The following is a 27,171-nucleotide window of genomic DNA, read 5'->3' as shown; positions in this document are numbered from 1 at the left end:
CACCATTTCCCATAGATGTGTAAGTTGCTTGGATCTAACCTTTTTTTCGGACTAAAATAAACATTAAAAAAAATAATCGATTGTTTGGCAGTTAATTTGACACACTGTATCCATTTTACCTGAAGATCAATCTCAAAATGCTTAAAATCAAGATTCAAAGAAACATATATAGAGAGGCCGCCACTAGGATGGCCATTAGAGCCACATTCAAATATTCAAAATAACCAATAAGGGGTTCACTACACATATTCCAAGTTTCTTGTAGCATTAATATATCAAAAGTTTTTTAAAAACGTATTACATTCAAGTCCTCAAGAAGTGATTTAAGACCATTTGTGTTCCAAGAACAAATTTTAAAAGCTTTTAGTACTTTTTCAAGAGGAGGCCGGCATCATTCTTTCCTCACAGAGTTTACATTTGTTAATATCGACGGGAGCCAACTCCAATCCTCAACTGGATTGGGGACTTTCTTTAACTCTTCGCATGTTCGTAAACCTGGTTGACAACTCATGATCTTAATACCACATGCCAAATTGAACTCTGTTGATGGGCCTGAAGCACCTTTCAACACTCTAACATGTGATGCCTGGCCTATTTTTTGTTCACCCTTCTTTAACACTGGGCTGCAAGGTGACTTAATAGGGGTCAACAGAGTTGGATATTGAAACCCAGCAAGAAAGCCCCGTGGTTCACCGACGAACTCAAGAGCTCCAAGAAGAACTGCCGAGCCCTCGAGAAAGTCTGGAGAAGGGAACCTACACTGGACAACAGGACCTCCTTCAAGCTTGCCACCCGGAAGCACCACCAGCTGATCCGCGCCGCCAAGAAAACAGCATTCAAGGACCGGTTGGACAACAACGCACACAACTGCAAGGAACTCTTCAACATCGTGAAAGAGCTTTCCAACCCCAGCGCAGGAAACAACGACATCACCCCATCGCAAGACCTCTGCAACTCCCTCGCTTCATACTTCCACAACAAGATCGCGGACATACACAACAGCTTCAACAACCAACCAACGCACACCATGACCGAACAGCCACCCCCCACCACCACCCTCCACGCCTGGACCCCGATCAGCACCGAAGACACCATCCGCACGATGAACTCCATCCACTCCGGATCACCGACCGACCCCTGCCCTCACCACGTCTTCAACAAGGCCGACGCTGTCATCGCACCCCACCTGCGAGACATCATCAACACATCCTTCGACACCGCCACCTTCCCTGAGAGCTGGAAGCACGCCGAACTCAGCGCTCTACTCAAGAAACCAACAGCGGACCCCACCGAACTCAAGAACTACCGCCCCATCTCGCTCCTCCCGTTTCCAGCCAAAGTCATCGAGAAGACCGTCAACAAGCAGATGGCCGCCTTCCTCGAGACGAATGGATCCCTCGACCCCTCACAGTCCGGCTTCCGAGCCAATCACAGCACCGAGACCGCCCTCATCGCCGCCACCGATGACATCCGAGCCCTGATGGACAACGGAGAAACAGCGGCCCTCATCCTCCTAGACCTCTCCGCGGCATTCGACACTGTCTGCCACCGCACCCTAGTACAGCGCCTCAGCAACATCGGAATACAGGACAAGGCGCTGGAATGGATCATCTCCTTCCTCGACGGAAGAACACAGAGAGTCCGCCTACCACCGTACAAGTCAGAGGCCTCCGAAGTCATCTGCGGCGTCCCTCAAGGATCATCTCTGAGCCCCACCCTCTTCAACGTCTACATGAGCCCCCTCGCGGCCATCGCACGCAAACACAACCTCAGCATAATCTCCTACGCCGACGACACCCAGCTGATCCTCTCCCTGACCAACGACCCCGCCTCCGCCAGAGCCAACCTGCACGAAGGGATGAAAGAGGTAGCCGAGTGGATGACGACCAGCCGCCTGAAACTGAACTCTGACAAGACGGAGGTCCTCATCCTGGGCTCTTCACCCTCCGCCTGGGACGACTCCTGGTGGCCTCCCGCCCTGGGCACCGCACCCAAACCGACAGACCATGCACGCAACCTGGGCTTCATCCTGGACTCCTCCCTCTCCATGACCAGGCAAGTCAACAACGTCTCCTCGGCGTGCTTCAACATCCTACGCATGCTACGGAAGATCTTCTGGTGGATCCCCACCGAGACCAGGAAGACCGTCACCCAGGCCCTCGTCACCAGCCGACTGGACTACGGCAACGCCCTCTACGCCGGTACCACCGCCAAGCTCCAGAAGAGACTCCAGCGGATCCAGAACGCCTCAGCCAGACTCATCCTCGACATCCCACAAACCAGCCACATCTCCGGACATCTGAGAGACCTTCACTGGCTCCCCGTCAACAAAAGAATCACCTTCCGCCTCCTCACCCACGCACACAAAGCCCTACACGACCAAGGCCCGAGCTACCTCAACAGCCGGATCAACTTCTACGCTCCCAAACGCCACCTCCGATCAGCCAACCACGCCCTCGCCGCCGTCCCCCGCATCCGAAGAGCGACTACAGGAGGAAGGTCCTTCTCCTACCTGGCTGCCAAGACCTGGAACTCCCTCCCGACCGACCTGCGCCTGACCCAAGACCACCTCTCCTTCAGAAAGAAGCTGAAGACCTGGCTGTTCGAGCAGTAGCGGCACCCCCCCCCCCCCCCAGCGCCTTGAGACCCTACGGGTATGTAGCGCGCTCTATAAGTGTCATTGATTGATTGATTGAACCCATGAATTCTCCAGACTTTGATGCCCCATTTCTCAAATTTGTTAGTGTTGGCAATTATTTTACTAACAATTTCATCACTTAGTCAAGTTGTAACAGTTATTTTGCTTCAAAAATGATTACAATCTTTCTTAACTACACAGATTCCAAATCATCTGATATTACATCCTTTAGATCTGTAATTGCATTTAATAATTTCAAGATATTTCCATGGTTTAAAATATCATAGGTTCCTCTCGTAGTATACTGAGGACAGAAGACTACTTTCTTCATTTCGTACAGAAGATCAGAGGCCTCTATTTCATCCTTATCTCTAGAATCTACTGATACCCTCTTCCCAATAATAGGAGCCGCGACTGAAACTGTCAAATGACTTAATACATGTGGCTCCAATGTCTTATGATCGTGAATACAAAGTTGATCAACATAATCGTTATTGTAACATTGATGGTTAATAGTATTTACAATTTTCCGGTTGAGGGTATTTTGTTCTCCATGTAGATCAACCGATTCATAACAAGTCTGATCAGGCACAATGACCCCTGACTTTAATGGAAGAGGGACTTTGGGCCACATAATGTTGTTTGCCTCAACCTGTATAGAATTATTAATAGATAGACGTTTTGTTTATCCTTTGAGTTAACTACAGATTCTTCTGTAGGTCTAAAAATCGGGAATAAGGCTTTCATTTCAGATTCTTTAGGCTTTTTAGTATCTTTAATTACTACCTCACTGGGGAGTTTTTTATCCTGTGATATTTTATTATGGGTTTTCCTTAACCTTTTTCTTGCCCGTTTGGTCAGAATCTCAGGGTTTGTAGTAACGCCTAATGCTTGGCTTGCTTCAGGGCAGATCATTTTCACCTCAGAGTTTCTGATGACACTTAATGCTTGAATTGTTTGATCATTCATATTGATATTTTTACAATTTCTACTATTCTTGTCTTCTTGCGATATAGTTGATTTATCTTTAGTAATCGTCCCAGATTGAACTGGACCATTTGAATTATCATTTGTACCAGGTAGAATAATAATTTCGTCATTACCTTGGACTTTTCTACCTGACAGCAGTTTTACTTCCTGTACCATGGAGCTAACAATTGACGGTAGATCTGAGATTTTATCTATCAGTTGTGCACAAGTACAGGTTATTAACTGACTCTCTTTATCTGTTTGAACCTTAGAAAATCAGTTTGGTCAATTGGAGAAGCTTTGCATCAATCCCTACTACACCTGATGCCAATGTGTTTAAAATGTCTACCTGAATATCTAATTTATCTGAATGAGAATTAAGAGCATTAGTGATAGAATCCATAGTGAGGAGTAGACATTCCCATATTCCACGCTCAGGTCTAGAAATGTTATTTTCTATATCACCAGATCTGGCCTGAAAGTTCCCATCGCATTTAGTTAATTAAGATAAATCCACTGAGTTAAATTGATTATTTAAAACTATATTCGTGAATTTACTTTGCTCATTTAAGATGGGAAAATTTTCACCACTAACTGCACCTGGAACCAATAATGATTTATTAATGGTAAAACTATTCTCCAGAACTATACTTGACTTGTCCAAATTAAAGGGTCTTACATTACCAGATTTATTAGATTGGCCATTTGGGCTAGATACTAATTCAACTATAGCTGGTATTGATATCAAACACCCCCTCTTGGGTTCTGACTCTTCAGCGATGTAGTCTAGCACAAAGACCTCATCACTTACATTCTGATCCAAACCTGAGGAGATGTTAATTACCGATCCAATCTCTTTTTGGCTAAGAGCTGTCAGTTTACGAAGCTCCTCCTTTCTGGTATCTTGAGATTCATCAACCGTAGTTAACTCAGTAAAATATGCCACCGAGTCCTGTAAATGAATTGGAGCTTTTGTCTGTGACTGACCAGAAGATGATAATAAAAATTTAGGCTTTAACAGCACTTCAACCTTTTCAAAATTTGTATTCCTATTGTGAAAGTCAGCTTCATCTTTCGATTATTCTATTTCTGAAGACATCTTGGCTTGTATTAATGCACAAGGGTGAACATTTTCTCCACATATTGGCGATGATGGTAATGAGGATGTTACTCGGTCATTAGCAGTCTCATTATTTTTAGTTCTTTGTTGTTTTTGAGTCTGTTTTTGATGATACTTAAAAAAACTGTTAATGGACGGCTGAGTAACATGAGCTAAATTTTTACGGTCTTGACCGGAGTTTGTGGGGGGAACAACCAATTTAGCTGGCTCATTCATATGCTCCTTCGTAGAAACACAAGTGTCACTGCTTTCCTCATTCTTTTAAAACAATAGAAAAACAGCCTTAATGCACTCAATTTTAAACACTAGAATAAATTCGATCTGAAATAAACAATTTAAACAAAGTAATCAATTGCGTGCACCAGGAGAAAGGCCCTGCATGCCTTTAAACGTATATAAAGTAGATTACCAGATGAATATCTGGGAAACCAAGTGCACTGCTAAAGTCACTCAAAAGAGTGTACTACCCAAGAGCATTTTGCTAATACAAGCCAAATGTCATTCATTATCAAAACACTATTAAACAATTATATCACCACATTTAGAAAAGACTTGTTATCTGCAGTCTTCCATCGTTGGTATGATGTATATTTAATGAAAATCCAAATTTTATGGAAATTGTTAAGGGTTTCACAAATTCCAACTATGTACAGGTTCTGTAGACATCACGATATAAATGAAAAGTCCCAATGCATTTCGGGCATTCACATATGCCCTTCTTCAGGGAAATCTTTAAAGAACAATGATAACACAGTGTAGTGTGTATGTCTATTACAGCGGAAAAACTACAAACTTAGAGCAGAGGTGCAGGAAGACATATACCCTGTTCGGAATCTGGTATGCTTGCGATCATGAAAAACAACTGATTAAACTAAAGAAGAGAAAGGATTGTAAGGAGAGCATGTGTGTTAAGAAAACAAGTGTATTAGAAAAGAAAGAAACTAAGAGTCCGACGTGACCAATGAATCAGAGTGCAGTTGGTTAACGACTAAGTGAGTTAGGTAAAAAGTGATGGCACGTGGTTGGGGATAAGATGAGTCCTTACCCTTTTAAATCAAAAACACTGAATTACAAAGCAAGAAAAGTGAAGTTCATGCGGGAGTCACAGCCGGTCAAGGGCTAATCGCTGCGGGTCGCTGTCTGTGAACAAAAAAATTATGACACAGGCTATACTGACTGACTCAAAGCTTAAAAATGAGGTGAAGGGTCTGACCGTGCAAAACTGACTTACCGACCAGGATTGAAATGCATGAAGCATAAATGGGGTACACCAATCGAGTAAAGCGGAACGCTTTAGTAAACATGAAGTAGCAGTGTTACGGAACGCTCTGTGTGATAAAAACATACACATGAAGCATTATGGTAAAAAAAATAGCAGAGACACAGTGCAAATTAGCAAATGAACAGTCCGATCTCACTATCCTTTTAACTCTCCTCACTTAGTCCGTTTTCTTTATTCATTACACTCCACCATATAATCAAAAGCAGCCAGATCCCCCCGCGTCTCCTTGATACTCTTTTTGAGCCGCCGGCGACTTGGACTAACACTTGGTTGTCAGAACGTCCGTTACTTCGGTGAGATATGCATGTTATTAATTCCTTTGCTAATTTGTAATATTGTAATTTGCTAAATTGACGAATGGAGATCGCTGCTGCTGCTGTAGCTTTAAGACAACTAGGCAATGCCTTGGCTACTGGATCCAATGTAGCCGAAAAATAGGCAGATGGCCTCTGTTTGTCTCCAAATTGTTGCGTTAAAACTGACAACACGCAACCTTCCCTTTCATGAACGTAGAGTGTAAAAGGCTTACTGTAATCCGGAGTACCTAACACAGGGGCAGAACACAAAGCAGTACGTAAGTTAGAAAAACTTTTCTGACATTCGTCAGTCCAAGGAAGAGGTTGGGGTGTGTCTTTCAGAGTAAGTGCGAGCAGAGGTTTAGCCAACAAAGAAAAATTTAGAATCCACTGTCTACAATAAGAGGTAATGCCCAGAAAGGCATGCACCTCCCTTTGTGTGGATGGTACAGACATTTGTGCGATTGCTAGAATACGTTCTGGGGTCAATCGCCTTCCCTCCTTCGACAAGAGATGACCTAAGTAGGTAACCTCTTGGCGGCAATATTGTAGTTTAGAGGGTGACACCTTGTAATGCAGGTCAGACAAATGACGCAACAACGAAACAGTCACATTCTTACAAACATCCTCTGAATCAGCAGCAACCAACAAATCATCCACATACTGAATAAGAGTGGCACCTGGGGGCAAAGTGAAAGCATCAAGCTGAGATTTCAAAGCCTGACTATAAATGGAGGGACTCTCACAATAGCCTTGGGGTGCACGGAACGCTGTCCTTGAGACAATGCACCTCACCCTCTACCCCTGGGTGCTGATTGAAAACCACCACGGCCTTGCGGCCCTGGGAATCCACCATTACGCTGCAATAAAACCGGACAGCTATTCTTAAAATGACCTTTCTCTTTACAATAGGCACATTGATTAGGACCTAGCAAAGGTCGCGGAACAAAGGGTTCAGGTTTCTGTAACAACCTCTGAAACTGGGGAGGCTGTTGAAATTGGCGCTGAGCAGAACGAGTGGGATAAGCCTGTTGCAAAAGAACCTTCGTTTTTAAAACCTTAGTCTTTTTCTCGAGTTTATCTTTTTCCTCCTTATCCCTATTCTCGTAATACTGAGCAGTGGCTAATATCTGGGCAGACGAAGAAGCAGCCCACGAACTTTTGGAGTCTTTCAATTTATGCGATAATTCTGGAAGTAAATTAAATACAAATGTATCCACGAATAATTGCTGTCCACCCTCAGTACCCATATCTTGACCACTGTGGTCAATGAATGTCTCCTCGAAATGGGTTAAGAAATCGGAGACACTCTCATCTTTCTTCTGTTTACACGCAGCTAACTTATCCCAGTTAACACGTAAGGCAGGCATCATCGTTTTCAATAAAGTGATGATCCTACCGGGCAATTGTGCAATAAAATCATCGGGTTTAGCACCACCTACCTGTGCTGCATCCGCGGCAGTCATAGCAGCCCAATTACCACCCAAAGCTTGGTCGTGGTCCTCCCTACAAATCCAAGCCCATAACGCTTGTGGGACTACATTTCCCATCAGCATATCAATATCGGCCAAATTCATGATACACGCATCAACAGTCTGGGACAGCTCTTTATAATACCCAGCGGGATTTTTACGAGGGTCCGGTAAAGACTGTTTAAGCGCCAAAACTTCAATCGTTTCCAGGGGACATGTACCCATATACGCTGGAAATGAGCAGGGACACACGGAATATTGCCTGCTTGTGGAACCTCTTCTCTCCATACTGGAGGAACTTCTCTCATAGGATAATGTTTCACTTTCTGTCTAACTGCAGGATCAGGTTCAAGAAAAACCTGAGAAGAAAATAAAGACCTGAAAGTGACAAGTGTCCTTACGGCGTCCTCAACCTCAGAACCCACAATAAGTCCTTTATCAAATTTAGCCTGTACGTCTAACAGACCCTGGGGAGCTAAACCCAAATCCACATCCTCCCATCCTTTGACAAGAGTGTCACACATAACTTTAAAAACATATCTCTGCGTGGGCGCATCCCACTGGTGAAAGGTGCTCATGATATCGTGCACGCTATACTGTGGACCACTCATGATCCATTTCTGAGCAAGAGAGTCCAACACAATTCGCTCGTCGGGACCTGGGAGTTGACTACGGGATTGCCTTCGAGATAGAGCAGGAGTCAGATTAAAAGACCCAAAGAGTGTGGAGAAAAGGCCAGAAACAGTATCGACCAATCGTTTACGAGCTGTGGGAGAATCTGACAGTAAAATGGGAGACATGGTATTAAGCAAAGCAGAAGAGGGGCTGACAGTTACAGGAGGAACCGGGAGTAAAGGAGACTGAGGTACAGGAGTCCGAGAGACAGGAGTCGGTGGCAGAGGAGGCGGGGGTGGCAATACTGGAAGGGACAATTGTGGAAGAGCCAGAACAACTGGCTGAACAACAGGTGGCTGGACAAGTGGTAACAATGGGGGTGCAGTAGCACCTTGTACATAGGGCGGAGGCAATCTCAACAAATGGGACATTAAGGGATCTTCGTCAAGATCCTTACTCTGTGGAGAAGTAGGCAACACAGGGTAACATCTATCTATTGCCATACGATGCTGTCTTTCCGAGACTTCAATCGCCTGATAAATCTCTTTATCTTTAAACTGCTGGGCAGCCTGTATAATCATCATACCTTTCTCTTTCTTATCTCTTTTTGCCTGCTTAATTTCTCTCTGTTTGGCTTCCTTACGCCAGAGGCGGAAAGAGTCAAACATTGCCGGCTGGGCTTTTCTTTTAAACAAAATTGCTTCTAGATTGTCTAATATGTCAGGCTCAAAGCTACCATTTTGTGGCCACTGCAGAACACCATCTTTCTTTGTGTATCAGATCCATGCCTCGTTAAAGGCAATGGGGCCAACACCATGTTTCGAATAGAGCTCATAAGTAGGAGTTCCAACCGGAGGAATTGGACAAGAGTCCTCCAGCCGGGAATCCCTACTGCAACCAAGACAACAAAACTTCCTAAACTTACTAAGACCAGGCATCTTTAATTCACTGGTCTGCTTACAAACTTCAAGAGGTTAGAACAAATAACACAGCACAAACGTACTCACCCCTTGGCTTCGGCTATTGCAATGGTCGAATAACAAACCCAAAAAAGAAAACAAAGAATGGGCGCCACCCACGAATACTTAACTAAGTGTTCTCTCACACCAACAGAGGTCTGTGTAACGTCTCGCAATGCCAGTCATCACCAAAGGGGCCAAGGCAGGGCGGCAGTCAGGGCAGCAATCGTCAGCAGCCGTCGGAAAGGAGTAGCCGCACTGCAAAAGACCTTCGGTCCACTTCGACATGCAGGGGTCGCTTGACGTGGTTTGCGAATTCTCCAGAATTTTCTTGCGAGGCACCTCATGACCCTCGGGCTGAACCTCTACCACTGAACCCGCCCCACGTTGGGCGCTAGTTGAAGAACCGGGCCTTATGGGCCTGGCGGCGCAGGGCATGCCTTAAATCTCCGAGTTCACCTGTCTTGTCAGACAGAGACATTAGACACTCTGTTAGGCGTAGAAAACCAGGTTTATTAGCTGCAGCTAAGCACAGTTGTCCCAGAAGTACAGAGTAGGTTCTTAGGAGACTGCCACTTTATTCCATGGTGCACAATCTTTTATAGCACACATATTTACAACGTATACTCCCAATACGTACAAGGCTAGCCAATAGGAAAAGTTGGAAAACAAGCTATGAAGTGTCCCAAATACACCCTTCTTTCAGATCCTGTGTGTCACCCCTCCCTATAAGTTAATCAGTGCTAGTGCCTACAATCCAATTTGCAGGTGGCAGGATGTATTTGTATGCCTCAAAGGATAGTTGTGTAATAAGAGAATACAAGGAGAGAATAGCGAAGGCCAGTCGGATAAGATAAAGTAAGGAAAGAATAGGGAGAGCCAAACAGTCAGTCGAGACAGGGATCAATAAACCTAGACATGGATTAGTGGACTCGGCCAGACCCTGACATCGGTTTCGTAAACAAGGGCAGGGGGTTACTTTTTAACAGAAGAGACACGTAGCAGCTGGAAAAGGCAAAAACACTCTGTTCGCCGTGCTGCCTGAGTGAGGGTAACACAAAATGGCGACGGGACACAAAATGGCGGCCAAATACAGGATGAAGTCGAAAAACGAAGAACCTAACTAGGCGCTATATTAGTTTTTGCAATAATAATAATAATAATAATAAAGCTTTCCAGTCATGTTCCAATCCCATGCTAAGTATATGTAACATTTGGAAACAATAGGGGACTGATTAGGAGTCTGGCAGTCCTCGGACTGTCAGACTCGTGGTGAAGTGGCGGTATTGTGACTGTCACATCACAACCTTAGTGGTTGAACTGCCCTGGGTCTGCCAACTATGCCAGGGAACCACCATTCCCTGGTGGTGGTGCAGAAGTCCAGAAGCATCTATATGCTTGGCAGGAAAGCCATGGTCCTGCAGCGTATATTAGGAGTTTTGTCCCCACCAGGGTTTTCATGGAGGTTACTCCTTTATGAAAACTCTGGTGGAGAGAAAACAAAGGGGGCCCTACAAAGCCCTCTTGTGTATCACTCCCTGTGAATGCACACAGGGGGCACAACATATACAGTCCTGTGTATATGCTCCCCCAGTTCCAGCTCAGCATGGACTTATAGTCAATGCCATGCTGGAATTCCTTTGATGCTTCCATTGCGGTGCCTATTTTATAGGCACCACCATGGGAATGCCAAAGAATTGTCCACCACCTACTAAAAAAGTCATTATATGGTAGTTCTTATGTGGGGTTGGCAGTGCGGTGGTGGGTCGGTCTTGCTGCCGCCCTGTCAAACTGGTAATAAGCCCCTAGGTCTCCAACAGACGGTTAAATCGGTCTCTAGTCAAGACCAAAAAAGCACCAGACACTTCAGGATGAACATATGATGTAAAGAAGGTAATGCTCCATCTACTTCAAATCTTGTTGCTTTAAAATCTGGACAGAAGACTCCCAGTGAAGGTGCAATCCTTCTTAAGGTGTAGTGCATTAGTCTATCATCCTCACCAAGCACCACCCATGAGATGGACATCTTAGACTAATCCGGAAGTGGTCTAAGAATTGTAGTATTGAGCGACAAACCAAGAGCTGCCCTGTGTACACTGACCCCTGATTCTTGGACCACTTTCGGAATAGTTGACAAATTTCCATCTCCTGGGTGATGTTTGGTGGGACAAAGAAGTAATGCACTCTATGGTAATCCCTGAGAAAAGCTGCAACATCTCCAGTGAAGATCTCTTAACCCAAAAGCAGATGAGTGGCGTTCCCGCCCAAACAAGATGACAGTGCTAATATTCTAATAAAAACTTGCATGTGGAACAGCAGACGCCAGTCTTTGAAGCAGATGGGTGCAGTAAAACACCATTGTGACTCTTCTCTGCAAAGAACATTGTTGCATGCACAAACCTATGACCAACCAGAACGCATGCTATGTGGTTTATGTCCTGTTGTACAGAACAGGGAGAAGTAGACTGTTACAAACACTGCCAAAATCTCCGTTTACAATAGCGTCTACCTCTTTAAAATGCACAGTTAAGTTAGAACATTTCAATGGTGCAATTTATTTGAATAATGACGGTTCTACGTACAAAACAAGTCAACTACCACATTCCACAAATAGTATGCGACCTTGACGCTAAATCGCCTTGAATTAACAGTGTAAGCGAACAATTAGTCCTCGTACTCACTGGAAAATCGTCAGCTCAGCTGGGTACCTCGTGTAAACTAATGCCTTGGGTCACATGCATTCCTGCAGAGGTTCGCTGCAATTACTATGAACTGCTGGATTTATCGGTTTTCAATACCAGATAGATGTAATTTTTCCCTCAAGCAAAACCCATGCTTAAGCACTTGACATTCATTATATATTATGTAGACATCCGCTAAGAATGCCATTCAGTAATATTCTGTAAATAGGAAAACAAACCAATACAAGCTTTGACATTACAGACGATTTTAGGAGGTTTGCTTAGTTTGATTGTTCAAAAAACTATGCAGGAACCAGACATATATTTAACAAGATTTTAAATAGATGGGTTCTACCTAATTTACATCATATGTTCACCCTGCAGTGCCTGTTGCTTTCTTGGTCTCGGATACTGACAGCTTTAGCTGCCTGTGGAAACGTATGGTTGCAATACATTAAAAATACTTGGAGTGGGTTTAAGTCAGACACTTTCTTATGGCAGAAGGGGTTTGTTGTCTACATACCTTCCCCAATCCTGAAACAAATGTTTATTCTCGCTTTTGTCCCTCCCCAGGAGCATTTAATGTTACCTTGTTTTTGATTGCTTGACTTCTTCCACTTCTGACATTGCTTACATTCAGAAAACTTCTTTTTTCTTTTTCTCGAAAGAAACACCACACTTGCCCGCAGCCATTGTATCTAACAGATGCCTTTCCTATCGTACTCTAATTCCTGAGAACCTAAATAGCCTGAGTAGCACTTCACAGATAGATAGATGGACAAAATATTAGGGAGTTCTTGAAAGTTGGCCAGCTCAGGTATTTTCCTTGATTTATGATCAAATGTTGACCAGAGATGTGCTGGGATGCCAGTTTCTAGGGTATTACGGGTGAAGAGCCAACTATATCCAGGATTTGTACAGTATTCAGATGCCCATGAGTCCACATTCACACTACATAAATGTGTAAGGCGATACCTGCCATCCCCGGAGTAATGGTAACAATGAATACCCTCATTCACTGTCCTGACTTTAGATGGAATGCATTTCAGGCATTTGATACATTTTCGTAACACACCTTTGTCAGTAGAAATCCTATTCAAAGTTCTCCATGGAAGATCCATGAAAATCCACTGTGGCAATCATGAAATGGGGTGTAGAAAATTTAGTTATTGGTTGAGAGGGTGAAAGCCTACTAAGGCAGCAACTCTAATTCTTGCCTGGGTGAAACATAAGCAAGTCCTAAAAACACAACAGAAGAAAAATCCCACACAAATTTGGAAAAATAGAGTAAAATCTAATACATTATTTGAGACCAAAACAATAAAAATCCAATCACGAGATATGCAATATAAAATATTTAGGTAAAAGTAGAGTCAAAAGACGCCATGCTCCAATGGTTGCACTGGCCAGGAAAGTCACAAGTTCAGGCTAACCACAATGGAGCGAAGGTCAGGCACAGGATCAGGTTTAGCCCACTGAGAAATGTACCTTATGTCCTTGGTTCAGGGTCTACGCTGCATTGCTTTGCAAGGCTTTGTGCAATCTGGCGTCGGTTCCGAGGCAGCACTGTGGTGAGGCTTTGCATCGCTCTGCATCAGTTCCAGTGAGCTGTGCAGCGAGGAACTTTGTCAGTTCTGAGGAAGCTGACAGCTGTGACACATAGCTTGGTGTTGCTCTGTGTCAATTCCAATGAGGCTGGCAGCTGTGCAATGAGACTTTGCAGGGCTTTACATTGATCAGTGTCAGTTCTGATGAAGCTTGCAGCTGTGTGGCAAGGCTTTGCGGGGCTTTGAATTCGTTCTGATTCAGCTTGCATGTGTACGGTGATGCTTTGTATGGCTTTGTGCCACATTTAATGGAACCTTCAGTTAGGCTAGGTGGGGCTCTCTTTGTTGCCAGGCAAGGGGCTAGGACCTCGAGAGGCACCACTTTGGAATCAGGAACTCATTCCAGCAGAGCTCAGATATATATATATTCACTGAAAAAACCATAGGTTTCACACCAGTTGTAGTTACCTGGAAATTTTACTGACATAAAACCATTGAAATTCCCACGTTATAGTTAGTTGGACTCACTATAACTTGCGCGTGTAATGCACTGCTGATGACATCACATATTACATCACTCATGACATGGTCTGTGACATCACTCATGACATCACTGATGACACCATCCAGTGAATGTGTGTCTTTCAGATAAATAAATATGTTTTATATATGTATGTTAAGGTCGATGGAAGAATATTTGTTTAAATTATTGTCTTAATGGATGTTTTTTTTTTAAAAAATGATTGGATAACTGCCTTATTAAGTGTATCTTAGTGAATACATATATTAGCGAGTAATGTTTAAATATTTAAATATATGTATCAGTGTTTCACTTTGTGTATAAGTGGCTGCATGGGTTGGTGAGTAGCTACATGTGTGTGTATATGGGTTAATAGATGTTTTTTTTAGTATCTTTATAATTGTCTGTTTGATTTGGTGGGGGTGTTACTTAGCACAAAGATGCATCAATGACTGACTCACTGTTTGTATGTGTTTTGAAGACAGCATATGTGTAGGATTGTAAGGGTGAATGAGTGTGTATATGTATGTGTTAGTAAGTGAACGACTGTCTCACTAGTGTCTTTATCAGTAACTACATATGTTTTAATGTAGTATTTGTGAGTATTGGTGTATATAATTGAGTATATGTGAGAGTGAGAGATTGAAAGAGTTCTTGTTTTAATAAGTATGTGTTTCTATAAGTGATTGTTTAAGAGAGTAAGTATGTGTAAGTTTCCTTAGAAGTAAGGTGGTAGTGTATGTATAGCTGTATATGCAAATAAATGGATGTTCAATAGTTTATTTGCATGTGTGAGTATGTGTGTGAGCAACTTTTTGAAGACTGTCAGTCTGTTAACGGATGTATAGGTGTCTCACTACATATGATGAGTTAGTATATGTATGAGTGACTATATAGAAGTGTTGGTGAGCGAGTGGATGTGTAGATAAATGGTGGAATTACTGAATTGGTTGTTGTATCTGGTATAGGTATGTCCACTTTTTTTTTAAATATTATTTTTTATTTTTCAAAATGTGTTTTAAGGGTTACTTTACAGTGAAAGTAGGTCAGTCTCTCTGTCACAAGGATGGTGTCATCAGTGATGTCATGAGTGATGTCACTGACCATGTCATGAGTGATGTAATATGTGATGTCATCAGCAGTGCATTACACGCGCAAGTTATAGTGAGTCCAACTAACTATAACGTGGGAATTTCAATGGTTTTATGTCAGTAAAATTTCCAGGTAACTATAACTGGTGTGAAACCTATGGTTTTTTCAGTGAATTTGATAGGTTTTTTAAATGCTAATTCCTTTCTATATCGAGTTTCTAACCTTTTTTTTTTTTTTACAATTTGGTGTTTTTTGTAAGTATTCATTTTTTTTTTTTTATATAATTTTTTTCTTTTGCGCTCTGGGTGCGCGCTCCGGGAAGCTTTCAGGTAAGCTCTCCGGTAAGCTTTCCGGTAAGCTAACCGGTGAGCTCACCTGAAAGCGCACCCAGAGCGCTACTTTCGATCGTGAAAAAAAATATGAATGAAGTTAATAATAATGCAAAACATTTCGTACCATACAAATAAAATCAGTTTTTTTTTATAAGAAAAATGATTATGCATTTCTGTAAAAGTTTGTTGAAGTCACTTCGGCGCGCATTGTAAGTGCCCTCGGAAGCGCCTACGTTCGCGCCGTGTAAACGCACCCAGAAGCGCCTACGTTCGCGCCACGTTTGCGCCCCAGAAGCGCCTACGTTCGTGCCACGTAAACGCACCCGGAAGCGCTCTGGAGCGCGCAGCGTAAGCGCGTCGGGTCATGTGACCTTAAAATAACACTTTTCATTGGTTGCTAACAGTTTTTATTTCAAAGAATGAAATCCCCACCCATTTCCTTCATTTCTTCTTTCACTTTTGTGACTGAAAGACCTGCCTTTTTGCTCAAGGATATTTCTTGGTTTTACAATGGCTGCCAGACAATCCAGCAGTGAGGATGACCCAGAATTCATCAATGAAGAGCCTCCTCAACGAAAAGTTAAGGAACATTTCATTTGGAAATTTTTTGAAATCCCACCTGGACAAAAAAAGGTAAATGCTCCAAAAGTGCAGTGCAGGATCTGCAAAGAAGAGCTGTCACGAGGTAACCCTTTGAAAAAGTACTCTTTTGGGAACTTCACAATGATCCGGCATGTGCAGAGGAAGCACCCCCAGAATTTTGCCCGAGAAAGTGTCAGGGCTCTGGCACAAGAGGTTCCTAGTGATGGGGCCTCTACATCCACCGGAGGAGCAACTTCTTCTGGGAGGGGGCAATCACAGGAGCAGGTGCCAAACATTCAACCTGCATTTAACCATGGTGTCCTCAGATGCAGATACTGCAATCAACTCCTCACCTATGGGGAGCAAAGTGTCCAGCTCATGGTTCGAGCATTGGAGAACCATCGCTGCCCTTCCCACCCCTAATTTTTTTTGTTTTTTTTGCTCCTGTTGAGCAGTTTCCATTCCCTGTTTTTGTTCCTGTTTAGAAAAAAGAAGAAAACCAACAGTTCTTTTCAGAACTACCTCCAATTCTCATCAAAGAGCTATAGTCTTAAAAAAATGAAAAAGAGTAAGTGAAATAGAGTGCATTGATAATGGAAAGGAGAATGAGTAAGAAAGAACATAAAGGTATGAGAGGAAAAAGGAAGTGAAGTAGGAGGACTGAAAGAAGGTGAGTGTTAGGAAAGAAAGTTATGAGAAGAAGAGTGAATATGGGGAATGTTGATATTCAATGAAAATGTTGAAAAGGAACAGGAGTGTTGAAGGATAAGAAAAGATGCATTGCTGGAGTTGAAGGTAGAAGGCTTCATTTATGAAGCCATGCGTCACTTTAACGCCACCAAAGCATCATTTTTTGTGACACAACAGTCCAATAAAAAATGCACCTTATTTATTCATATTTACAAAGTGGCGTTTCTAGGTAAATACATCACTTTGTAAACCCCTGTGCCACATTATTCCTACGTCAGGTGTAATGTATGCAAAAGGGACGTATTGATGCAAGAAAGGGTCGTAGAGGTGACACAGTGAATAAACTGGAGGCCTCATTTCTGAAAAGTGACGCATCGCTACGTGAAAACAGCGATGCGTCACTTTTCTGGGCGCACTCCTTATGACATTCCAGATATGTCATATTTAATTTATGACTAATCAATTCGCAAGGAGTTACAGATACGTCAGTATTTCTGAAGTATCTGTAAACACAAAATTGACACATTACTGGAGTGCGTCACAGAAGTGACGCAACTCCAGTAATGCGTCCTTACACATGCGGAAAGCACCATGTGAAAGGTCTTGCGTCAGTCTTACACCTGCTGTGAGGCAGGCGCAAGATTTTGACGCAACAGCATCCTAAAAGTGACGCAGTGAAATCTCATAGATCTCACTGCGTCACTATTAACAAGCTTTTTGCGGGGGAACGCCCCCTCTGCATACATTATACCTGACGCAGATATAAAGTGGCGCACGGTTTAAAAAGTGACCCATCTACCTAGACGCCTCACTTTTTAAATATAGCGCAACAAGGCGCATTTTTTTACACCGCTGGTGCGAAGCGTCACTTTTCTGTGCGGACTCCTTACGACATTCCAGATGTGTCATATTTAATGTATGACGAATCATGTCGCAAGGAGTTACAGATACGTCAGTATTTCTGACGTATCTGTAAACACAAAAGTGACGCATTGCTAGAGTGCGTCACAAAAGTGACGCTACTCCAGTAATGCGTCCTTTCACATGGGGAAAGCACCATGTGAAAGGTCTTGTGTCAGTCTTACACCTGCTGTGAGGCAGGCGCAAGATTTTGACGCAACAGCATCCTAAAAGTGACGCAGTGAAATCTCATAGATTTCACTGCGTCGCTATTACCAAGCTTTTTGCAGGGGAACGCCCCCTCTGCATACATTATACCTGACGCAGGTATAATGTGGCACAGGGTTTTAAGAAGTGACCCATCTACCTAGATGGGTCACTTTTTAAATATAGCGCAACGAGGCGCATTTTTTTACACCGCTGGTGCGATGCGTCACTTTTTTGTGCGCACTCCTTACGACATTCCAGATGTGTCATATTTAATATATGACGAATCATGTAGCAAGGAGTTACAGATACGTCAGTATTTCTGACGTATCTGTAAACACAAAAGTGACGCATTGCTGGAGTGCGTCACAAAAGTGACGCAACTCCAGTAATGCGTTCTTTCACATGGGGAAAGCACCATGTGAAAGGTCTTGCGTCAGTCTTACACCTGCTGTGAGGCAGGCGCAAGATTTTGACGCAACAGCATCCTAAAAGTGACACAGTGAAATCTCATAGATTTCACTGCATCGCTATTACCAAGCTTTTTGCGGGGGAACACCCCCTCTGCATACATTATACCTGACGCAGATATAATGTGGCGCAGGGTTTTAAAAAGTGACCCATCTACCTAGATGCGTCACTTTTTAAATATAGGGCAACGAGGCGCATTTTTTTACACCGCTGGTGCGATCCGTCACTTTTCTGTGCGCACTCCTTATGACATTCCAGATATGTCATATTTAATGTATGACGAATCATGTCGCAAGGAGTTACAGATACGTCAGTATTTCTGACGTATCTGTAAACACAAAAGTGACGCATTGCTGGAGTGCGTCACAAAAGTGACGCAACTCCAGTAATGCGTCCTTTCACATGGGGAAAGCACCATGTGAAAGGTCTTGCGTCAGTCTTACACCTGCTGTGAGGCAGGCACAAGATTTTGACGCACCAGCATCCTAAAAGTGACGCAGTGAAATCTCATAGATTTCACTGCGTCGCTATTAACAAGCTTTTTGCGAGGGAACGCCCCCTCTGCATACATTATACCTGACGCAGGTATAATGTGGCGCAGGGTTTTAAAAAGTGACCCATCTACCTAGATGCGTCACTTTTTAAATATAGCGTAACAAGGCGCTTTTTTTTTACACCGCTGGTGCGTCACAAAAAGTGACGCACAGGCGGCGCAAAACTGGCAGCGCAAGGCCTTCATAAATATGATCCTGGATTTTCCCCTTACTTCGCTCCCCGGTGCGCTTCCCAGTGCGTGTACCGGGCGCTCCACCCGCGCAACCCCGCGGGACCCTATTTTAGCCCCCACATTAAACCTAGGGGGTCAGGAGGGGGTCTACCCTTATGGTCAATTCCCCCCTTTGTTTTTGCCACCTCTTGTGTCTCGATTTTACCGAGACACAAGATGGCGGCCGCTCCGGACTGTTTAGAATGTTTACAGACACCCGAGAGCCAATCAGCTTTCTGCGCGCAAGTCGCGTGGCGCGCCCGGTGCGCTCCCCGGTGCGCGTACCGGAGCGCGCCTATAGATATATATATTTTTTTGAACCTAAATAACCCAAAATCCACTGGAGCACATATCTTGAGACATAGCAAAGGCACATCGGGCTACTAGTCCCTACAATTTTGCCAAGTTTGGTGTAAATCCATTCAGCCGTTCGAGCTAAAAGTGAAATCGACCGCCCTATGGAAATTAACATGGGGAAAACACGTTTTGGGACCCCCCTTTTATCCCGGCCCCCGCTTGACGAATCCCCCCCAAACTTTCAGGGAAAGACCGGAACTTGATGAGGCCATTTTGAGGACATTTTCAAGCAGATTCGTCAACCGGTGCCAAAGTTATTCCAAATAGAATTTTGAGATTTAACATTGAAAAAAATCCTAACTATAACTACCTACTGGCGACTGCCAGTAGGTAATATATATATATATATATATATATTACCTACTGGCGTTCGCCAGTAGGTATATATAGTTAGAATTTTTTCCCTATGGGACTTTTGAAAATTCTATGTCTAATAACTTTGGCGTTTGTGGATGGAATCGGCTGAAATTTTCAGGAAAATTGCACATTTTGTTTCTGAGCAGCTCCTGAAAATTTGGTGGGGTTTCGTCAAGGGGGGGCTGAGAAAAAAGGGGGGTCCCAAAACGCGTTTTTTGCATTGAGTTTTCCATAGGGCGGTTGGACTCACTTTTAGCTCGAACGGCTGAATGGATTTGCACGAAACTTGGCAAAATTGTAGGGACTGTTAGCCCGATGTGCCTTTGCTAGGTCTCAATATATGTGCTCCAGTAGTTTTTGAGAAATTAACGTTCAAACCAAGATATATATCTGTAACAGCGCTCTGGGCAGCGATCCGGTCCGCTTACTTTTCGCTTATCGGAACTTTGCGCGCAGAAAGCTGATTGGCTCTCCGGTGTCTGTCAACATTCTAAACAGTCCGGAGCGGACGCCATCTTGTCTCTCGGTAGGATCGAGAGAGAAGAAGAGGTGGAAAACGAAGGGGGAATTTAATGAAAGGGGGCAAGGTATCCCCCTCTTGACCTCCTAGGAATGTTGTTGGGGTTATTAAAGGGTCCCGTGGGGAAAATAAAAAAAAAATGATTTTTCACGGTAGAAGCGCGGCCGCGAACTGGTAGCGAAACGGGAATTCGCCATTTTGTGCTTCGTAAATTAAATTACTAGTTATAAGTGGGTACGGGAGACGTATCCTAATCCCCTATGTTTCCTGAGGGTGGGTGAGGAGGCTGATATATGTTGATACATCTCTTCCAGCGGCTGTGCGTGAGCTTTTTTTTTTTTTTTGCTGCGTGACAGTCCGGAGCGGCCGCCATCTTGTCTCTCGGTAGGATCGAGAGAGAAGAAAAGGTGAAAAACTAAGGGGGAATTTAATGAAAGGGGGCAAGGTATCCCCCTCTTGACCCCCTAGGAATGTTGTTGGGGTTATTAAAGGGTCCCGTGGGGAAAATAAAAAAAAAATGATTTTTCACGGTAGAAGCGTTTCACGGGCCGCGAACTGGGCCGCAAACTGGTAGCGAAACGGGAATTCGCCATTTTGTGCTTCGTTAATTAAAGTACTAGGTATAAGGGGGTGCGGGAGACATATCCTAATCCCCTATGTTTCCTGAGGGTGGCTGAGGAGGCTGATATATGTTGATATATCTCTTCCAGCGGCTGCGCCATCTTGCCTTTTTTCGAATGCCACAATTTTGTCGTGCACGGCAGCCATTTTAGATGCCAGGCTGGTCCCAGGCTATCACCTACCCCTGCGGATGTAGTTTATGGCCCCAGCTGTAGAGAATTCAGACATGCCAATTCTCCTGATTCAGGCGTGTGAGTACTGATTTCAGTGCTAGTCTCCCGCCTCCCGATTTCTGCAAGCAAAAACCCGGGGGCATATTACTAACAACTAGCGATAATTTTTGTCTATAACTTGTTTAGAGACAAAAATTATCGCCGCACATCGGCGATTTTTATCGCAGATAAACCTTGCTATTATCGCAGAAAAGTCAGCGATATTCATGTATTATCGACCTAATGCTCTTAGCCATGTTATCCACCTCCCATTGGATAACATGGCTAAGAACTGCTCAGGGCAGGTGTTAGCTTTTGGAGATATTCGCGCTTAGTGCGAATATCTCCAAAAGTTGGTAATAGAAGGTAGCGATGTTAGGGACTGTTTCCAGTCGCTAACATCTTGGCACGCCACTTTGCATGTCATTAGTGATAAGTATCACTGACATGCAAAGCCGGGCCCAAGATGGTCGCTATCTCCTTTTAGGTGTCACTAACTGGTGTTAGCGACAGCTTGATAATAGGGAAATAATTTTATCTCCGCTTTCATGGTTTTTAAAGCCAAAAAAGCGGAGATAAACCCCCTTGATAATATGCCCCACGATTCCTTGGGAGTTTCAGCTGATAGGGCTTGGTATTGTGTTACATGGTAATTTTTCCATGAAACGTCAGAGGGTCGATGTAGGGGTTCTAGAAGAGGTGATAAACCATTTAAGCCTCATGAACAAGCGCATGGTCTTTTAAAGATTTCTGAAGTACTCGGGCGGCGGTGTGTGTGTGCCCTCTTTCAGGAGCGGGCGGGGGGGCACTGCCAGCAACTTGCCAGGTCAGGTAGTGTTCAACACGTGCATCACCCTTTCTCTGCCTGCTATTGCGCTCCATGCTTCGGAAAGGTAAGAAAAAGAACGTGCATTTGAGTTTGAAATGTCCGATCCTGCAGCAGCACACTTCCAAAGCCCACACATGACAATAACCCGATTCAAGGCCCCATTCACCCGTTTTTCAAAAAATAGATAACACTCCAACAAAGTAAGGTTATAAAACTTTATTAACTTTTAACGATAATGAACAGAACAAAAACTAAAAACATTTAAACATTTATTAACACAAAAAGCAACAATGGTTAGAAGCTGTCTTTTGTGCGAATAGTCCCAAGGCAGCACAACGTGCAGAGTTCTGGACGGCACCCAGGTGATGTCGCCTGGGTGCCGCACTGGTTTAGGGATCCTACAATGCTGCTCCGAAAATTGGCGTGGGGCGTCCCGGGTGGGGCGGGGGGAGGCCTCGTCAGTAGCGGTCTGTTGTGCGAATAGTCCCAAGGCAGCACAACGTGCAGAGTTCTGGACGGCACCCAGGTGATGTCGCCTGGGTGCCGCACTGGTTTAGGGATCCTACAATGCAGCACAGAAAAACAGCGTGGGGCGTCCCGGGTGGTGCGGGGGGAGGCCTCGTCAGTAGCGGTCTGTGTCCAGTGTCACATGGCTGACACAACATGTACGACAGGCACCCAGGTGATGTCCAGTAAACTGCCGCACTGGTTTTGGTATCCTACAATGCTGCTCCGAAAATTGGCGTGCGGCGGCCCGGGGGGCGGGGGGGAGGCGGCGTGAACGGGCCTCCCCAGGTGGCGGCCATTCAGCTGTTTACCGCCCGCTCTTGCGACTACAGCGTCTCGCTCACCATGTAGTTGAGTTGTTCCCACTCTTGCGGTGCAGCGATAGGCGGCTGCCACATGACTCTTAAAATGGCGGACGGCTCTTCGGTTTTGGGCCTGGTCCACTGAAATGGCCCTGGGACACCTTGGAAGTCGGATGCTTGCCTGCTAGGGCTTGGGCTCCATTCTCGAAAAGCGTCCCCTCAGCCGTGAAGATTGTATAAAAGTCTTGGGGGCTCCCGACTCCCGCAGGCTTTCGGTGGGGAGCGGCTGCCATGATTGCTCGCGGAATGACCACGACGGAGCCACGAGATGGTGGTGCTCTCATGCTGACGCCAGCTTCAGTCTGAATGATCCAGAAACAAGGTGGGGCTTTCATCGTTTGGGAAAAAAAAATGTTCTAAACCAATGAAAAGTGTTATTTTTAGGTCATATGACCAAGCCTTCCATCTTTAGGAAACCAAAAGTAAAATGAACCAATGAAAAGTTTTATAAACAAGTCACATGACCTGTTATGCGACATAGGGCTACAAAAAGCGTAGAAAATCCGTTGGCACGTGAGGCGGCGTCAGTAGCGGACCGATGTGCGAATAGGCCGAAGGCAGCACAACGCGCCGAGATCCGGATGGCACCGAGGTGGTGTCCAGCAAATTGCCGCACTGGTGTGGCCATCCTACAATGCTGCGCCGAAAGACGGCGTGTCCAGCTGAATTGCGGTCACTGTTGCGGTACAGTGACTCGAACGCGCCGAGATCCGGATGGCGCCGAGGTGGTGTCCAGCAAATTGCCGTACTGGTGTGGCCATCCTACAATGCTGCGCCGAAAGACGGCGTGTTCAGCTGAGTTCCGGTCACTCTTCCGGCACAGTGACTCGAACGCGCTGAGATCCGGATGGCACCGAGGTGGTGTCCAGCAAGTGGCTGCACTGGTGTGGCCATCCTACAATGCTGCGCCGGAAGTCGGCGTGGGGTGCCCCGTTGGCTTATGAGGTGATGTCAGTAGTGGACTGATGTGTGAATAGGTCGGAACCAGCACAAGGCGCCAAGATCCGAATGGCAAGTCCTGGATGTTGAGTGCCTCAGTTGAGATTTCTGAGCAGTGCTTGTAGAACTGTCTGAAGCTTATTTGCACCTGCTGCAGCTTCACTAGGTCCGGCGGAACTTGTTGCTTTTTCCTTTCTGCTTCTTTTCCTACAATGCGTTTCTTCTGAAGACACGACCAGGTCCCTGAATGTGTGCAGGGGGACGCTATTGAATGAATGAACGCGCCGAGATCTGGATGGCACCGAGGTGGTATCCATCAAATTGCCGCACTGGTGTGTCCATCCTACAATGCTGCGCCGAAAGTCGGCGTGGGGTGCCCCGTTGGTTTATGAGGTGATGTCAGTAGCGGACCGATGTGTGAATAGGTCGGAACCAGCACAAGGCGCCCTGCACTGTTGAGCCTTTTTCAATGTCTGTTTTTTGTTCTTTCCCTTCCATCAAAAACAAAACAAAAATACAAGGCGCCAAGATCCGAATGGCAAGTCCTGGATGTTGAGTGCCTCAGTTGAGAGTTCTGAGCAGTGCTTGTAAGACTGTCTGAAGCTTATTTGCACCTGCTGCAGCTTCACTAGGTCCGGCGGAACTTTTTTCCTTTTCCTTTCTGCTTCTTTTCCTACAATGCGTTTCATCTGAAGACACGACCAGGTCCCTGAATGTGTGCAGGGGGACGCTATTGATTGAATGAAAATGGCGGCTTGACACAAAGCTGACTCAAGCGTTACTGTTGGTGCTATACAGACAAAAATTGGTTTTCAGTTTGTACATTCTTCAGGTTTTTTTTTCCATCCAAGTCTGATTGAGAGTTTGTAGAAAAATGGCTTCAGATTTTCCACATACTACTCTTCAACATTCTTCCTAAATGTAACAATGTGAAACTCACTAGGAGAACGGCTGTTTCTGTTTCCTTTCAAAATGCTGCCACCAATATTTTCTGAATGGAAGACATCATCTTGTAACATAAAGGGCCGAAAGGGGTTCTGGTCTGGCCGATGGTTGGTGGAGACATTTTGACTATATCTTGGACCTGCCCGGCCTCGCCCAAAATGGCGCCGGTATAAATGGGACTCGTAACTCTTTGCCCGCAAATGTATATCTAGAAAATGTTATTGTAAGTGGCCCTGTCGTATTTTAATTACAAAATGTACGTCCACCGATACCGCAACTGTTAGACACCTTTGTTCTTGTCACCTAATGGCCCGCTCGTTACGTTCTTCTACAGTGTAAATGTCTCCTCATCATATACGATTTGAGTTTGCTCCGTGGCCGGCCCACGTGGTTATAGGCCCGTATTTGTATACTGACATTTTCACAATAAAGGTTTTTAAAACAAAACACGGTAGTAGTATTTTCATTTGTAAAGTTTTTACTTTTAGTGACTGTTTTCGAATCAGTAAAAGGCAAGTGAAATAAAGCAGTCCAATTACATGACGGATAAAAGGTATAATATGTAGGAACGCAGTAAAGATAAATGGTCAAGGGCAGTTGTGTTTTTCATGTCTGCAACATAAAGTGATCGATAAGAATCTGATAATCAGGCGTATCGGCGACTAAGACAGCAGGCCGAATCTCTTTTACTCAACGGCTCCGTCATGGAAGGAAGAAACACCCTTTTTCTCGAAAAAGGAATATATTTTACTTGCCAGACAGTTGTAAATTTTCCGGGAAAGTACATTAGCCTGGAATATTATAACATATGTTTGAAAAAAAAATATTGTTCGAAAATAATAAAAAGCGTAATTTTTAGGTCATATGACCAAGCTTTTCATCATTAAATTAACAAAAGTAAAATGAACCAATGAAAAGTTTTATTAACAAGTCACATGACCTGTTATGCTTACGTTACGCGCTGCGCGCCGCGCCTCGGATCACTTCCGGGTGCGCTAACGCGGCGTGTCATAAAACGCATTACGCGACAACGTAGGTCAAGAATATAGTCTAAATGTCTCCACCAACCAGCGTTCAGAACACAACCCCTTTCAGCAGTCCAAAAAGTTCTGTTAAATGACAACAGAGGGGACAGGCAACAAGAACCATCAGTCAAAGAGGGGAGGGCAAGTTCTTCTCTTCCGGGTCATGTTGGGGCGCTACCGGAACTGATCGAATTGGTAGTCTACAGTGTTTCTGGATGTTTCAGACTAAAGCTGGCGTCAGCATGAGACCACTACCATCTCGTAGCTCCGTCGTGGCCATTCCACGAGCAATCATGGCAGCCGCTCCCCACCAGAAGCCTGCGGGAGTCGGAGGCCCCCAAGACTTTTGTAGAATCTTCACGGCTGAGGGGACGCTTTTCGAGAATGGGATCCAAGCCCTAGCAGACAAGCGTCCGACTTCCAAGGTGTCCCAGGGCCATTTCAGTGGACCAGGCCCAAAACCGAAGAGCCGGCCGCCATTTTGAGAGTCCTGTGGCAGCCGCCTATCGCTGCACCGCTAGAGCGGGCGCATCTCAACTACATGGTGAGCGAGACGCTGTAGTCGCAAGAGCGGGCGGAAAACAGCTGAATGGCGGAAGAGGCACAGTGTAGCAAAAGCGGGCGGAATGGCAACTAAAACGATAAAGGGGCGCCTCACTACAGCTTGTCTTCAGGTCAAACGGATTGTGGGACAAGGTCCAGAATTGAAGAGTCATCAAAAGGCAAAAAGTACCGCCGGACCCCGGGAGCCGGCCGCCTATGTCGGGGGCGATCTCAGGCTACACCAGTGCTATAAGACTTGGGGAGGGTGTCGGAGCCAAGCGTCTTCTCCGAGTCCATGGCCATCACAGCGCCCCTCAGGGGCCTCCGTCAAGCTGTTTAGGAAGGTAACATATCATATTGTTTTCTAATGCAGTCAGGTCCACAAACGACACTCACTTACTTTGAGAATAGTGAAGCTGCAGTAGGAGGAAATAAGCTTCAGACAGTGTTACAAGCGCTGCTCAGAACTCTTAACTATGGCACCCAACATCCAGAACTTATGCTATTTGAGAATGGTAGTGACATCGAAGCATCTCGGGGACCAAAACCATTAACGTACTTTCACGTATGAAAATCTTACTTGGGGAGGGGGCAGGAGCGAAGCGCCCCCTCCCAGTCAGCGCCACCACACCGTATGTTGAAAATCTGAAGCCATCGTTCTACAAAGTCAACCAAACTTGGATTGAAAAATCTAGAAAAATGTACAAACTGAAAACCAGTTTTGGTCTGCATAGCATCAGTAACAACGCTTGAGTCAGCTTTGTGTCAAGCCGCCATTTTGATTCAACAAAGCACAGGCATTGAAAAAGGCTGAA

This window comes from Lissotriton vulgaris, chromosome 1_1 (genome assembly GCF_964263255.1).
Source record: "Lissotriton vulgaris chromosome 1_1, aLisVul1.2, whole genome shotgun sequence".
Taxonomy (NCBI): Eukaryota; Metazoa; Chordata; class Amphibia; order Caudata; family Salamandridae; genus Lissotriton; species Lissotriton vulgaris.
This window is presented reverse-complemented; position numbering follows the sequence as displayed.